Raw genomic sequence first — 12,875 nt, 5'->3', positions numbered from 1 at the left:
GGTGTACAATCCGCAATAGAAAAATACTATTTACAGAAATAATGCTAAAAATTACAATGATCATAAACGTTGGTCATATTTAAAGTTGATCACTTAATTTGTGGAAGTTTATAAGAATATAAGGTTTGAGAATATAAAAAATAATAACATTTCAAAGTACTATACATTATTGCTTTAACATGACATTGGGGCCGAAAGGGGCCTACCTTACGATTTAAAATGCGCCTCTTCGTATGGACTTTCCATAATCTTTTCTTTAATTAACTAATTTTCATTTGTAATGATTGTGATGGATTCGTAAGCTATAGGGCTTATCTGTATCTATTTTGTTACTGCAGATTTTTTGTTTTGTTTCACTGTTTTACATCTCAAGTTAGCCCAAATCCAACAATTAATTTTCATTTAATAAAATTAATCTCAGCAAAAAAAAAAAATTATAATGAAAATGAAATAAAAATAAATAAATGATTCAGCATGTTTAACATCTTAGTTTTGTATTGTTTTTTTTTTTTTGCTGAACGTTATAAACATGTTTTTTTACCTTACATAATTTCTTTTAAAGAAATTTGTTTTCATGTTGTTTAATTATCTATAATGAGAAAGCATGAGGGGTCAGAGAGATAGTGCTGCCCATTTCGATATTTCAGGTTTAATTGAAATTGATGACAACTAGCCCCCATATAAAAAATAACTTGGCGCAATCCCAGATAAAATGCATCTAGAGTGCAACCCCCCAAAAAGTTTAAAGGTGATATGTCAGTGTGGCTTGCGCCGTAAACACATTTTCTCTCAATGCCGACGGTAGCAGGCGGTGTGCAAAGAAGATATGTCTGGAGGTGTATTTCCAAGAACCATTCTTCTGATCGCCCAAATCGGCTTTGTGAAACAGTTGAGCGATATCTCGTTCTTACGTAGAACGGTTCTACGAAAGACTATTTCATGCAACAGACCCCAGGAATCTCCAAGCTCATACTAGTCATTGCATGCGTCGCGCCTTGATCCTGTTGATTTTCCCGTGCATGGCGGCATGTAAATTGTAATGAACCCTTGAGCAGTAGAGGCGCACAGCCAACATGGGAGACTGTCTCCCATGAGAGAGATTATCTCCAATATCCGTAGACCAAAAGCTTCAGTCTCTGTATTTTGGTTGTTCCGCTGAACTACGTTGGCTCCACTCACCATACATAGACTGAAGAGATGTTGGCCCGTGGCTATAGACAACGTATTAAGAACTAAACGTTTTGTAGGTCGCGATTTAAAACTGTTTTTAAGCGAAATTTACAGTCTCATGGTTTCCATTATCAGGGAAATATAAATGACTTAAGTAATTGCGTACCTTGGACCGGAGTTATTGAAAAAAATCCTCTGGATGATTGAGAAATCTTTCATCTAAGACCTTTTCACCTGAGCTGACGGTTTTTCTTGCAAGTTGCCATCTTGAATGACGTCATTTTCGTTATTAACTTTTTAATGTCTCGATATATCGCGATTATAACTAGTATCGTTTGTCTTCGTGTAGTGTATCGTATCGTATTATTGCCTTGCAGGTGTGCTGGTGGTAATTCAATTGTTAAACTGATTGCTGGTGGTAATTTTGTTATTTGATTCATTAATTTATTTTAGTAATTATGGCTGACTACTGGTGTTGTAATTGTGACTGTAATTTGACTGATAATCCTAAAATAAGAACTTTTAATGCAAAAATGAATCACCGAGATTACACAACTGCTGTTGCAATTAAATCATTAGGAATTGAAATGACCCCTGATCAAGGTTTAAAAAAATTCACTTGCGACAGATGCTGCAAAATAATTTTGAAATTAGCTGAAAGTAATTCAAGTGTAATAAAAAATAAATCAAAATTAAAGAAAATCGGTAAAATCAATGTGTACTTGGCACTGACGTAAATCCCGGGGGGATGGGGGGATATATCCCCCCCCCCCCACTTTTCGAGGAGGGGGGGATGGCCTGTACAAACATCCCCCCCCAGTTTTTACGAAAGAAATGAAAAAAAAAAATCACAAGAGATAATTGTTTTATTGGTGAAAATTCTTCCTAAAATACCGCTTAACAATAAAACAATATTATTAAATCATAAAATGCAAATAAAGAGCCAGTTCACCATTTCCAAACGAAATACTTATGTCCTTATTATAACATTGAAGAGAAACCCCCGTTTCTTCCAATTCATCAATGTTGGGGTCTTTGGGAAGGGATTAACCCTAATTCTCCCGGGGGGGGGGGGCCATTATGGCCCCCCCCTCAACAATTTTTGCGATATATCTGCTGCGCAAAATTTTTTGACCTCGCCGCTCACTGACTTTTTACTTTCAAGTCTCGCGCAAATTTTGAGACCAAATTTGTGACGCCCGGGTACGCGGTTACGACATTACGCAACATTATGTAAGTGCATGTCAGACCCAAAATTGCTCATAAACGTGATTTCATGTACAAATCCAATGCAAATTGTGTATTTGGCCAAAATTCATAAATGTATCATTATTTCTACTTTTAATGATCAAACTTAATTAATTTTGCCTTGTTTATGATAAGAATTAAGTCTGGAACAATTTCCATTGAAAAAACAATAACAAACAAAAAGTAAAAAAACAAGGAAATACATAAGAAATTAAAAAAACAATAAAATACATAAGAAATCGGTCTTGGTAGCAGAATTTTTTTCATTCACAATTGTTAGGAATGCTAAAAAGAATATTTTCACCAAAAAATAGCATTCTAGGAGCTTTATTTAGTGAATCAGAGCAAAAAGTATGATTTCATGAATAAATTAGCATAATTAATTCATATAAAATAAAAATATATGAATTCAGTGAAATTTACCAATGCAACTGCGTAGATTACGTCATTCTCTACCATCATGCAAATTTTCGTTGTGATCGCGCAATCCACAGCTGAGATCTTAAGGGGGGGCCATAATGGCCCCCCCCCCCCCCCCCGGGAATGACAAGAATCAAAATACCCCGGGAGATTGAGGGTTAAGATGGAATGTCAAAACATTTTGAATGTAATCTCTAATAAAACCATTAACCATCATGGGGTGAAAAAGATAATAATATTGGAGGGTATTTGCCATATGGACATACAGTGGCGTAACTACGGGGGGCATGGGGGGCACATCCCCCCCCCCCCCATCGGCTGACAAAAAAAACCCGGGGAAAGTGGGAAAAGAGGGAGAAACGAAGAGAAGCAAAGTGGGAAAGAAGAAAATATTATTCATTATAATGTTATATTATATTATAATTATGTTATGTTACATTATACATATAAGAAACATTTTTATCATAACTTTATGAAACATAATTTGCCCAGGGCCTACATCTTCATTGTTCCTGGTGCTCGCATTGTCTGTTTAACGAGATATATAATCCTGTTGTACTAAAACATCCCGTTTTCAAGTCAATATAAACCAAATATATTTCCTAGCACTTGAGTTATCGTTGTTTTACGTAGTTACATATGCTTCTTTTTCATGACTCAAAAAGTGATTGCCTCATGTAAAGGTCTTCGTATATATGAAACATTTCCTGTCTGTGATTACGTTCGCATTAGTGGATTGGTGAGATATGTCTGCTCTTCATGAATTCCTAAAATCAGTCCTTAAATGTCCCTTCTTCTGATCTGAATATCAAAAATTTTCAGCTCGCGCTTCGCGCTCGCATTATTTGGTTAATGAAATACGTATGGTCCTAGTTAATATCTACAAAGAAACCTTAGAATGCCCCACTTCAGGTCTGAATTATCTAAGGGTGCGTTTATCCGCCACTTTTTTACCCTAGAATCATGATCTGAATCATGATTCAAATCATGATTCTGCAGAATCACAATTGCGTTTAGTCGAAATTGAATATAATCATGATTAGAATCACAAACATGAAACACGAAAAAAGGGGCGTTTTGAAAGACGTTTCTGCAGAATCACGTACGAAAATGTTCGAATAAACGATATCGTGATTACAATCATGATTCTATGACCTCACTGTTGTCTCGGGCTACTTTCGGTTTGACTCTTGCCAAGCTCAAGGCGCTCTATATGATCATTGTATGTACATGAATATGTACTACGCATGCATTTCTTGTCATATTCAAGTTCTGTGTTGGTCATCGTATCGTCCACTACTCTTCATTTTTGGTCATGTCTTCAACTTCAAGTTCTAGTAAATGAATTAACTGGACAGACAACGATCTCAGTTGTTGTTGAGTTTACAGTATCAATATTAAATTGGATCTACGCTGAAATTCTCTTCCGAACACCATTTTTGATAAACTAACAAGATGAATAGAAGCATATGGACCCTATATGATAGAAGTAAACAAAATGAGGTATAGACTGAATTCTGGAAGCACAAGATTTTTCGAGAGCCGAAACACGTGCGAAAAACTTCCTCTGTCAAACTGCGCACTGGATTGGCCCGAATCTGAGGAGAAACAGCATTGGAATGAAGGTCGTCTAAACGCTGATTCTGTGATATTGTGATTCATGTTTGTGTTTTGAATCATGACTCAAATCATGATTCTGGCTTGAGGTCGCATAAACGCAGCCCAAGTTTTCAGCTCGCGCTTCGCGCTCGCATTGTTTAGCGAGACAGGTACCTATCATGATTACACAAATTTGATTATAATATAATGTCCCTTTTTAGGTGTGAATATAACAAAATTTCAGCTCGCGCTTCGCGCTCGCATTATTTGATTAGTGAGATACATATCCGTTTAATGACATTGTCCTTAAAATGTCTCTATTAGGTCAGTATAACTGGCAACTGAGCGCGCTTCGCGCGCTCACTAGCGCACTCACTCAGTGATTCAAAAATTTTGCTGGTGCCCCCCCTCCCCCAATGCCGTGACCCACGGTACGCCACTGTGGACATACCAATGACAATTCCTTGCATATCTAAAAACATGATTGCAAAAAAATGCCAAAATATTTCAGTCATCCCCCCCACCCATCAACACGGATTTACGCCAGTGGTACTTGGGGAGGAAGGTGAACAGTATCCATGCATCACCATTTCTTCGAAGGAAACGGAGACGATTGACATCAAGCCCCCATGCACAGACACCCCTTCAAAAAAAAGATGTAACGACACAAACACAACCAGACAAACGGCGGGTAAGTTTCTGTTTAAATCACACATTTCGAGACTTGATTGTCCATAGACACATTAAACTACTTTTTACCGGGCCCAAACTGAAGAGATAAAACAATAATCAGGTCAAATGATAAAAATAGAAAATCAAATTAACCACAAGAAAAAAAATCAACTGGACCAGTTGGACCAGTAACTCTGGGAATTGGAACATTGGTTTATCGGTCTGGTCATACTGGTCTAGTTACAAATAATACTGCTCCAGTTATTGGTCTTGTTTGTTTAGCGAGACAGGCACGTATCATAATTACAAAAAATTGCTTATGTCCCTTTTTAGGTCTGAATATCAAAGATTTTCAGCTCGCGCTTGGCGCTCACATTATTTTTATCAGTGACATACATATCCATTTAATGGCACTGTCCTTAAAATGTCTCTATTAGTATCCTCAATTTTTTTTGCTGGTCCCCCCCCCCCAATGCCGTGACACACGGTACGCCACTGAACTGTCACCAATGCACTAATGCAGAGCTGCCAACATTGGGATGATGTGAATGTGCATTGATGATGTGAATAGAGACCTATTCTTCACATCAGCTACCACTCAAGCAACGCGTGGCCACCCTTACAAGCTATTTTTGAAAAGGAGTAGACTGGCAGTGAGACAAAACACCTTCAGTGTTAGAGTGGTTAATGACTGGAACTCTTTGCCTACTGAGGTAGTCACAGCATCAACAATCAATGGCTTCAAGACAAAGTTAGACAAGTTCTGGTCTGCGTGGCATTCTGTTCACGCATGGGAATAGTGCCTATTTCATTCCAATACATTAATTGGCACAGCACATTGCACAAATAGCACAGACTCAGTTTTCGAACTTATCCAAGCTAGGAAGACAACAAGCTAGGAAGACAACAAGATAGACCTGGAAACTTGACTGCAGGAACAACTGTATTTTTCCAGTAGATGCGGTATAAAGGTATAAAGGTATAGAATCCAGTAGATTTCGCGGAGGTATGATTTTGTGAGGGAGCGGCGGAACGTTGTCCCACGGATGGGAGTTTTGGGTAGCAAAACACATTAAGAAACAACATTTGATAGTAACCGACAGCTGTCTAAACCATAAAAAAAATTCTGATAGATTAAAAAATTAATGCACATTAGAGAGAATTCATGATTTGTCATTGACTAAATATACACTTCAGGCAATACAGTAGATTTTTTGAATAATTCATAAAAGAATACATTCAACATGAAAATACCTTTAATTGGCCAGAGCAGAGGGGGAAGGGGCTGCAGAAGTGGTAAACATGGTAAATGAGCTTTATACAGTATGTGGACTGTTTAAAGTCTCTGACTCTGAGGGATTCCTGTGAAAATTGTCACACGGTCCCATTCTGCTTGAAAATTATCTTTATACTTCGACAAGTATTTTGTCGTCTTGGTCTTGGATGACTCCATCTCCATGATCTCCATGGTCACTGGCGATGCGATTGTAGTGTGGATGAATCGGGATGGGGTGTGCTTCGCACAGCTCAGCCAGCCAGCGCCAGGCTAGCTCAGTCACGAAAGAGAAAATGTTCGAATCCGATCAACCCAAGTGAAAGTAGGCGAAAAAATCTCCACTTTGCTTCTAATTCTTCAGGATTGTCAATAAAATTATTCCTGAAATTGAAAGTCGAGGTGTAAAAGTAATCCACTTGTTAATCCCATCGTTGATCCACAGTTTCAGCTCGAATAAGGCGCACGCAAGCTTACGAAAAATCCCTCGCAGTGCTCGTGAACTTTAATTCTCGGAGCTTCCTGGCGCAGCGCGGCCGGCTGGAGCCGCGCCGGGGCGCATCGGGGGCCATGTGCATGGAGTACCGCTGAAGAGTTTTCATCACACACATTGCACAACCCGGAAATAAAATGACTTGTTAGACTACTTCACCAGTCGTTCAGTAAAATTATCTTCATTTACATGGGAAATCAATGTACGATTATACAAAAACTGGTAGAAGTTACTGGGTAAAATGAAAATGTGATAAGGAGGTTCCACGTGGGTGTTAGGGAGTTGAACATGCTAGACTCGTTAAACAGTCGTTTGTATGAATTTTACAATTTAACAGCTAAAAATCCTGATTATCCGGGAGATTTTGGCATGGGGTCGGGAGAACGGGAGATTGGATCGCAATCCAGTATTCTCCCGCAGGATCCGGGAGACTTGGAAGCTCTGCTAATGTCAACGTAAGCACGGACTGGAAATGTTTTATATTCAGACCTTAAAAGCGGCAATCCTTGGTAGTCATTAAAAAAAATCTATTTCACTACATAAAATAATTTTGAAAAATCCCAGTACAAAGAAATATATTTGGTGTATATTTATGGACTTGGAAACAAGATTATTTATCTCATCAAACAGACAACGCAAGCACCAGTAGGGACTAACATTTAAGCAAATTATGTTTCATAAAGTTATGAAATAAAAATACACGTAATATAATTTCATATAATATAACATACTTTGTACTTTTCTCTCTCTGTCTTTCTTTCTTTCACTGCGCCTCGGGCACCCTGCCGAGTGGATTTGGCGCATTACACATTCCATATATTATTATCATTATAACATAGGTCGACAATAATTTCTTCTTTAACCCCTCTTTCTTTCTTCCTTTCTCTTTCTATCCCTTTTCTCTTTTTTTTTCTTGCCAGCCGATGGGGGGGGGATCTGAATTGGCGGTCACTCTGTGTAGCATTAATTGGTCTGATTGTCTTTAAAGTTTTGCGTTTTAGAATAGTTAAACGATGAAAGTTGCATTTTGAATGTCAAAGTTAATACTACGGTAGTTATAATTTTCCCAATATTTTATAATACAGTAGGCCCTATTAAAAAAATTAATAACCTTTGATTTCCATATTGGAAAATTGCTGATTTTCCATTTCCTGTGGGGAGCTGGACCCACAGGTTTCTCCCATCCTGCAAACACTGCAGCGCTTCCCGTTGCTCAGGCTTGAGAGTGAAGTCTGCCCCGAATATCCCCTTGGCTACAGCATCCATCATGTAGTAATAGGCCCTACGTTTATGCTGCTTGAACTAAAGTGATCATTTGATTGTCGTCTGCTACCTGTGATCGTAGCGGTTTTGCTCGCATATGGAGCAGATCGTATAATATCGAAAGCAATATCGATTTCACATTCTTACTTAATACTTACTTGGATGTTGAGATGTAAAGCAATATGCTTATGTGCCCCTCGTTGAGTTTCTTATCTTAGGTAAGGTCTGTACTTCAGAGGATGGTTGTGCCAAAAATTTTCAAGTCTGGATTGAACTGATTTAGACTAGTTGCACTTACAACTGACTCAGGCAGGGAATTCCAATTATTGCAGCTCCTCAATGAGAATGAATTTTGGCGTACGGCAGATCAGCATCTCTGCTTCCTTAGTTTCATGCTATGTCCTCTTGTACGAGAGTCATGGATTCGTTCAAAGAACAGATCTGCATCAACATTGTCTATCCCTCCCATAATCTTGAAGATCTGGATAACATCTGCCCTTTGTCTTCTGTATCATGTATGCCAGGGTTTGTAGTCCAAGGGCTTTCAACCTGTCGGGATATTCCAGATTTCGAAGATGGGAAAGTTGCCTTGTTGCCCTTTGCTGAACTTTCTCAAGTAGGTCTTCATCCTTCTTACGTTTGGGAAACCAGACTGAGTTACAGTACTCTCATGTGGGTCTGACAATAGTTTTATAGAGCTTGAGCCAACACCTCTCATTCAGACTTGAAAAAGACCTCTTAATGATTCCAAGTTTGATATTGGCTCTCTTGACGACGTCAGCTACATGGTCAGCAAAAGATAGAGATGAGTCAAATACTATTCCCAAGTCCTTTTCATTTTTCTGTGAGGGGATTATATTCTCTCCATCCTCGCTAGAAATGGTGTAGCTAAACTCTGTCTTCTGTCTCCCATAATGCATTGTATTGCACTTATTCACATTAAATTGAAGTTGCCATTTCGTTGCCCAGTCTGAGATTTCATGTAGATAATTTTGGAGATAGCTGGCATCACTTGAATTATCCAAGATTCTGTAAACCTTTGTGTCATCAGCAAACAGCTTAAATCTTTATGCGACAGAATCGGGCAAGTCATTAATGAAACACACAAAAAGAATTGGTCCGAGGACACTGCCCTGAGGAATCCCACTAGTTACTGGTTGTGACATCGATTTCCGTGAATTAACAATTACTCTCTGACATCTTCCAGACAGGTATGCCTCTATCCATCTATGGACATTTCCTGTTATTCCATATGCTGCTAACTTGCTGAGAAGGCGTTCATGTGGGACTGTATCAAAAGCTTTACGATAGTCTAAGTAAATACAGTCTATACTATGGCCATTATCAATAGCACAAGACCAGTCCTCTAAAATTTCTAGGAGTTGTGTTGCACATGACCTTGCAGATCTGAAACCGTGCTGATCATTTGATAATAATTCATTTTCTTCCAGGTTTTGAATCAATTCCTTCCGCACTAGCTTCTCCATGATCTTGCAAACCACAGAGGTAAGGCTTACGGGTCTAGAGTTCGCAGGGTCACTACTCTTTCCTTTTTTGAAGATAGGTATGACAAATGCCTCTTTCCATACTTTTGGTAAAGCACCCTCCTCCATGAGCTTAGTAAAAATTATCTGAAGTGGCTTGGCTAACTCATTATTCAGTAAATTGTTGACGCCCTCTCCGTTCGTTTGTAAATATTTCATATTTTGGCTGCCATTTTGGAGGTTTATCTGGTGTCCAAGACAAGTAAACATCGGTAAAGTACCATTTTGATACCTTTTGATATAATTCGTTTTTCGTCTTTTATGCATTATATATGAAAGATTGAAACTTTTTAGTTTATAAATCCTTAGAGTGTATATTCGATGTAAAAAAGTACATTGAAGTCTGAACAGTTAATCGACAAAAGGGAGGATGTTATAACACATGCGAGCTCACACTAACACACTACCGTCGGTGAATGGGGATTATGGTGAAATGTCAGAATTGTTAAGGAAATCCCCAGAAACGACGGTTATTCCTGTCTACAATATCAGAGACTTTTGTAAAGAATTTGGGTATCCAATTTCAGAGACAGTCTCCAGTTTGGGAGACTAATTTCCTTTGTTTACATTTGCTGCAAAAGGATTAACTTGGCTTGGCGGCAAACAAAAATGTGATACTGATACTGATAGGCAGATTCCTCATGAAAAATTACCCCTTTCCACCGTCTACTTTAAAAATTCACCGTCTAATTTTGTTTTGATAAGGACTTTTGTCGTCATCCACACACAAAACAAATGGGCTTTTGGGAAGTTCTGACCTGAGACAGGGAGGCAAAATTTTGGGTGGAAAAAAAAAATACTTTTGACTTTTTTTGTTGGTGTTGTTGTTTCTTTTTTAGTTCTTTTAGTTTTGGCTTTTTTTTTTTTGCAAAGCAAGTCTCAAAAGTCAATGTCCAATATAGGAGATCATCTCCCATATAGACAGCTGGCAGCCGTCTGTTTCGAGGAATTTTTTAACTTTTTTTTTTTTTTTTAAATTTCTCCTCGTACACAGACGGCTCGCTAGCGTGCAGCCACCATTAGGGAACTTGCAATGCAAAATCCCCCCGTCGGGGCTCTTCAATTTTTGTCTTTAATGAATAAAAAATTTGAAAATTAACGCGACCAAAATGCAAATTAATATTCCCTCTTGGCATTAATTGCCAAAAAACAGAGAAAAATCAAGTTAAAAGGAACAAAAACAGTGACTTACCTCGGCTGTCGCGCAAATTCACTTCCCCGTTTTATCCGATCTTAAGTACATAAACATATGGCCATTGAGTCCCCTGTACAGATCGCGCTAGAACTTCGGTCTCTGTATTTGGTGAGTGAAGCCAACGGAGTTCAGCTGAACAACCAACATAATTAACAGAGACCGAAGCTTTTGGTCTAGGCCTACTCCCATATTGCCTTGGAGAGAGTCTCCCATTTTGGCCGTGCGCCTTGTGATGAGCATTGCTGAGAAATCTCCAATGTGTAAAATTTTCTACAGTCTACCGGCAAATTAGCTCCAGTGCTATTTGAATAACTGTATCACGGAATCGTGATACCCCCATTCGACATGTGTGCAAAATGATTGCATACGCCGCGCCGCTATTGTAATGGAATCCCCTTCTAATAGTACGGTACGGTACCTAGCTAACTTAGCTACCGGTACGTGAGGATAAGGATCTCAAGTCACTCAGACTGACCGAAAAGTTGCTTAGTTTAGCGCTAGCTATCCTACGTGGCCGTTCACGTCCAGTTTCAGTTCAGGTTCTGATAACTTACCTCTAAGAATACAAAAACTTCAATTCTTGTCCAGAAATGATACAATTGTAGTCCTCAGAAGCAGTGCTAGCAAAATTTTCTAGCACGAAATTGATCTAGCCGACGTCAGTGCAGAATTGAAGTCGGGCTGCGACGGGCGCGAACCGAGCATGCAATGAGCTAGATGATGCAAAGAGCCCGCGTGTGTCAGGGTGTGTGTGTGTGTGTGTGTATCACACGTGAGTAGGCTGCTAGCTCGCGAGTACCGGTACCGGTACTAGTACTCACGGAAATTGTACTATTATTTGTAGCTTGACTTTTGTCATTGCACGGTATAGTACTGGTACATTTCGTCCCAACGAAACTCGCATAATTATGTTGTATTAGAACCATTGATTAAAGGCGTCTCAACCCGGCGTCGGATCTAGTCTGCTGGGCAAACCCTTCACTCGAGTATAGGGTCTGATTTGCAGCCTACTCATGCCTTGAAGGCCCTCCTCAGTTTGTTTGTGCTAGTCTTTGCATGGAGACGCACTTGTTGATCAAAGTTTCAATCAGGGTCTGTGCCTGCAGACTGCCGGTCGGATCCAGGGAGGGGAAAAAGTGGTCAGCACCCATATACCCTTTTTACACAGGATTTTCTTAACCCCGGACTATCGCTAACCCCGTACTATCCTTAACCCCGTACTATTTTTTTTCCTTTTTACACATGCCAAATTGTTATTGCTAACCCCGGATAAGGAATGCTTGCTTTTCACACACGAAACTCGCTAACCCCGGACTAGTGGTTTTTGTCGATCATTCGTAGTACAAGTACTTCACTCGTACCATTTTACACACGCTACAATTTCCTTAACCCCGTACTATAGGTGGGGCCAAATTGCCATTTAGCCCCACCTATAGTACGGGGTTAAGCTTAGCCCACTTTCGTTTTACACTAGCGATCTTAACCCCGTACTATCGCTCTTAGCACCGCAATTGCTGGGATAACCCTGCTTTTTTGCAGGGCCAAATAATCCCGTACTAAAGGTGGGGTTAGCCCACTTTGCAAAAATGATGTGTAAAAAGAAAGTGGGCTAAGCTTAACCCCGTACTATAGGTGGGGCTAAATGGCAATTTAGCCCCACCTATAGTACGGGGTTAAGGAAATTTTAGCGTGTGTAAAAAGGGTAATAGAGATATATGCAAACTAATAGTAATACATCTTTATGTCAGCACCCCATCGACGGCGCATTGAAAAAAAAAGGAAAAGGAATTATTTGAAGTGGCAAAATAGGTGTCGTCTGGTCATGCACCTATGCATGTAATTATGGATAATTATGTGTCCTTTTGGGAGGCCATAATTATTTATGCAGTTTATCAATTTCTGTAGGCCTCCTGGCACTTACAAAAATTGCTTAGAACGAAGTTGGCCATATCTTGCTTTAGCTTTCAGGGCTAGATTTTCAGCTCACACTTTTCTCTC

This window comes from Lytechinus pictus, chromosome 15 (assembly GCF_037042905.1).
Source record: "Lytechinus pictus isolate F3 Inbred chromosome 15, Lp3.0, whole genome shotgun sequence".
In the NCBI taxonomy this organism is placed as follows: domain Eukaryota; kingdom Metazoa; phylum Echinodermata; class Echinoidea; order Temnopleuroida; family Toxopneustidae; genus Lytechinus; species Lytechinus pictus.
The sequence above is the reverse complement of the archived record's forward strand: the minus strand, read 5'-3'. Positions refer to the sequence as shown.